Raw genomic sequence first — 4,870 nt, forward strand, 5'->3', positions numbered from 1 at the left:
AAATAGAGAACCAAATGGAGTTAAAAAGTATCAGATTGTGGAATTAAGGCGGAGAGTATAATTAGAGAAAAAAATCATTCTTTTTCCTATTTTTCTTTTACATTTCTTTGAGTGAAAACAATGCATATTTTAGGCTGAATTCTCTTGTGGAAAGACTTGAGTGAAGTTCATGTTTCACATTATATTTTTAATATATTGATTCTTTATTGTTCTTCATTTCCATATCTTTGTTACAATTAAATTTATTTTATTCTAAATTTATTAGTGTCTTTTACATAAGTCTAGTCGTGCTCTTCTTATGTAATTTAGGTTTTTGATTTAATTTAGGATATTTGTTATATTAAATGCTTTTTACTGCATTCTGCCTTTGGTATTTTGTTGATCTAAGGTATATAATATGATAGGTTTTAAAATTAGAAGTTAATATAATTTCATTAAGAACATATTTTAAGGTGAGCTTTATTATATATATTTTCCAACTCTAATTAATGGTGTAGAATTATAGTTGAGTAGAAGGAATTAATTTTATTAAAATATATATATATATATGTTTGCTTGAATGAAACTTATGCCTTCCATATTTTCTTTCTGATTCTAATTCCTCGATTTTGTTTATTTAATGTTTATATTCTTTTTCAAACTTACATTATTTCAAAGTTTATTATTTATGATTTACTAATCTTTCTTTTTACTTGTATTTTACCTCTATGTGGATACAACATAGCCTGATTACTACTGCGACTACTTAGGAGTTATTGAGTGATATCAATTTTTGGCATCATTGTCGGGGAGGTAATTCTACAATTAAAGGTTTGCATAGTAAATTATTTTTTTTATTAAAAAAAACAAAAAAAAAGTAGTCTAATTTTTTTTTTTTAAATCTCTTTTATTTTATTCATTTATTTTTTTTTGTTTTATTTATTTTCCTTCTAGGTTTAGAATTTTATTTTCTAGATTCAATTTTTTTTTTCCGAAAAAAGCATAAAATTTTAAATCATAAAATTTAAAAATTAAAAAAAAAATCAAACAAAGCATTGAGAACATTTGTGTAATTTTGGAAATTAGTAAAAACCAAACTTGTTCTGTCTTAGAAAAATTGGTTCTTAAATAAGGTATGTGTTAGCGTTACCCTCCAATCTTTTCTAAGAACCTCGAGAAGTTCTAGAAAAGCTCTTGGGCCTAAAGTGGTACCTTGGCAGCCTTCCCAATTGGTCTGGGAACATTTTTGGTGTATACTTATTACACTATTACACACTTGCGCTTATAATACTTACAAAATAAAAAAAATATTTATGCCACGAAACAGAGATGCACTAGGGAGATTTGTGAGACAACAAGTAGAAACTTTAGAAAACTTTCCTAGTTCGTCGTTTTCTTCCACTCGTTCAAACACTCCCGATTCACCGAGACTTCCTGAACCACCCACGATGGCTCATCAAGATGAAGTCCAACCAAGAACGCTACATGATTATTTACATCCTACGCGTACAACCACACCTTCATGCATAATGTATCCCAACAATATGCCAAATTTCGATTTCAAACCCAGCATGATTAACCTCTTACCAATCTTCCATGGGTTGGAAAATGAGAGTCCATACGTGCATATACGGGAATTCGAAGAGGTGGTGGCTACATTCAACAACCGAGCTGATGTCACCAACATTGTGAGATTGAAAATTTTTCCTTTCTCTATCATAGACAAAGCAAAAAGCTGGTTGTATTCCTTAAGGCCTAGATCTATCGGAACATGGGACGAAATGACAAAAGCATTCTTTGCCAAATATTTCCCGCCCCATAAGACTAGCAGCCTTAAGAGGCAAATCTCTACCTTCATCCAAAAAGACCATGAAACTTTCCATCAGGTCTGGGAGAGGTTTAGAGATTTGATAAATCAATGCCCACATCATGGATACGAAAGCTGGCGTTTGATCAGATATTTCTATGACGGTCTCACAACCGGACAAAGACAATTCGTACAAATGATGTGCAATGGAAAATTCCTTCAAAAAGATCCCGATGAAGCTTTCGAGTACCTCGACGATCTCACTGAAAAATCCTACACATGGAATGGACCAAGTCCTATGGACAAGCCATGATCAACTGGAATCTATCAATTAAGGGAAGATGACAACGTCAAAAGCAAAATTGAATCATTGAGACAACAATTCGAGGCTTTCAAATCTCAAGAAGATAGAGGAATCCACATGGCTGCAAAGGTAGAGACACAAGATCCATGCTTCATCTGTGGAGGGGTGGAACATCAACTGCAAGAGTGCCCAACTCTTGGCGAGTTAAGAGGAGGAAATGAGGAACAATGCAATGCTTTAGGGGATTGTAAGAAGCCTTATAACCCTTTCTCAAACACTTACAATCCCGGTTGGTGCAACCATCCAAATTTCAGCTGGAAGGATTCAAACTAAGCATCTGGAAGCCAATGGAGGCCTGAGCAGCAACAACCACCAAAATCATACATTTCTCCTCAAAATAACATGCAGTCAAGTAATTCTCTTGAGAATACTTTGCAAATGCTTGCGCAAACACAAATAGCCTCAACTCAAGAGCTCAAATCTTGTTTCACACAAATGGTAGAGGAATGAAAGACATGAAAATCCAAATGACAAAGCTAAACACTACTTTGGCAATTCAAGAGCATGGTAGAATTTTCGCTCAACCTCTAATCCATCAAAATGGGTAACACATGGCACAAACCTCCTCCTCTCTAGATACAAATTTCAAAGAGGTTATTGTCATCTCTACTCGAAGTGGTCAAAGTACAGTTTCACCGTTAACTAAGAAAACAAGTACGTCAATGCCCGCTCCAGATAATGATGTGCCAATAAGCATTCCAGTTTAGGCACCCTTTCCTCAAGCTTTGAAATTCACTGGAAAGGTACTGGAAAATCATGATGAAATCCTAGACCTTTAACACAAGTGAAGATCAACTTGCCATTGTTGCATGTGATCAAACAAGGCCAGCTTATGCCAAGGTTATCAAGGATTTGTGCACCATTAAAAGAAAGCACCATGTCAAGAAAACTGCATTCTTGGCAGAACAAGCTAGCGCGGTGATTGACTGCAAGACACCGCCTAAGTACAAAGATCCTGGTTGTTCCACCATCTCATGCCAAATTGGGGAACAGGAATTTGGTCAAGCCCTTCTAAACTTAGGAGCAAGTGTAAATCTCATGCCATATTAAATATACTTGCAATTAGGTCTAGGAGAACTCAAGCCCACATCTGTGGTGCTACAACTGGTCGATCGATCAGTTTAGAAACCTCGGGGAATAGTAGAGGACGTTCTGATTCAAATTGAAAAATTCTATTACCCTGTTGATTTTCTCATCTTGGGCACTTAATCTGAAGTGAGTATAGAGTCCAAAATTCCAATCATTCTCGGTAGACCTTTCCTCGCAACAGAAAATGCACTCATTAATTGTAGGAATGGTCTCATGAAAATTCTTTCGAGAACATGACTCTAGAAGTGAATGTTTTCCATATCAGCAAACAACCACCTGATAACAATGAGTGTTTCCAATCATATATGATCGATACACTTATTTCGGAAGAGGCCGAAGTGAAATGCATGTCTAATCATTTTAATCACCTCTTCCAAAATTCAGAAAGTTCTGAGCCCGATGAGTCTAAAATTAACCCTGGAATCGTCAGACCCTCATAGGCTAGAAGAACCATGTTTTGGAATCCAATCTTTGAGGAACTCCCTCAAGATCGAGAAACACCAAAACCATCCATTGAACAAGCTCCTCAACCAAAGTTGGCACAACTTCCCGAGGGTCTTAAGCATGTTTTCCTGGGAGCTGACAACACTTTTCCTGTCATAATATCCTCCAAGATCAATGCCACACAAGAGCGCCAACTCATCAATGTGTTGCAAGAACAAAGAGATGCATTAGGATGGATGATAGCTGACATCAAAGGTATTAGTCCTTTAATTTTCTCCCATCACATTCAATTGGAAGATGGGGCTATACCACGTCGTGACCCTCAAATAAGATTGAACCCAACGATGAAGGAAGTATTAAAGACTGAAGTCTTGAAACTTCTAGATTCTGGCATAATCTATCCTGTTGCTGACAGTAAATGGGTTAGCCCAACTCAGGTTGTTCCTAAGAAATCTGGGGTAACAGTGGTACAAAATGAAAAAGGGGAACTTGTTCCTACCAAGGTCACAACTGGGTGGTGCATGTGCATTGATTATAGAAAATTAAATGTAGTCACCCGCAAAGACCATTTTCCACTTCCATTCATCGATCAAATATTGGAACATGTGGTAGGTCATCCTTTCTATAGTTTTCTCAATGGTTATTCAGGGTATTACCAAATCGAGATTGCCTTAGAAGATCAGGATAAGACCACATTCACTTGTCCTTTTGGTACTTTTGCCTTTCGACGCATGCTATTTGGCCTATGCAGTACTCCAGCCACTTTCCAATGATGCATGATGATAATATTTAGTGATATGATTGAGAAATGTATGGAAGTATTCATGGATGATTTGACAGTCTTTGGAGATCCCTTTGAGTTAAGCCTTCTCAATTTAGAGTCTGTGCTTAAACGTTGCAAAGAGAACAGCTTGGTACTTAACTGGGAAAATGTCATTTCATGGTGCCATAAGGCAAAGTCTTGGGGCATGTCGTGTCAAAACGAGGAATTGAGGTTGATCAATCAAAGATTGAACTCATATCAAAGCTGCCCACCCCCAAGACTGTTAAAGACATTCGATCTTTTCTTGAGCATGCAGGATTCTATAGGAGGTTCATACAAAATTTCTCGACAATTGCTTGCCCTTTGTCAAACCTCCTAGCAAAAGATGTTGTGTTCAGTTGGACACTTGAGTGTGAAGAATCTT

At 36.6% G+C, this 4,870-nt stretch overlaps 1 non-coding gene across 1 annotated transcript; it reads right to left on the minus strand.

The window, feature by feature from the left end:
- Positions 1-1,808: 1,808 nt before the first annotated feature.
- Positions 1,809-1,915, minus strand: LOC133780937 (small nucleolar RNA R71). Its single transcript, XR_009869742.1, has one exon. It is a non-coding gene; the product is annotated as a small nucleolar RNA R71 (small nucleolar RNA).
- Between the last annotated feature and the right edge of the window lie 2,955 nt (positions 1,916-4,870).

Source organism: Humulus lupulus, chromosome 5 (assembly GCF_963169125.1).
Source record: "Humulus lupulus chromosome 5, drHumLupu1.1, whole genome shotgun sequence".
Taxonomy (NCBI): Eukaryota; Viridiplantae; Streptophyta; class Magnoliopsida; order Rosales; family Cannabaceae; genus Humulus; species Humulus lupulus.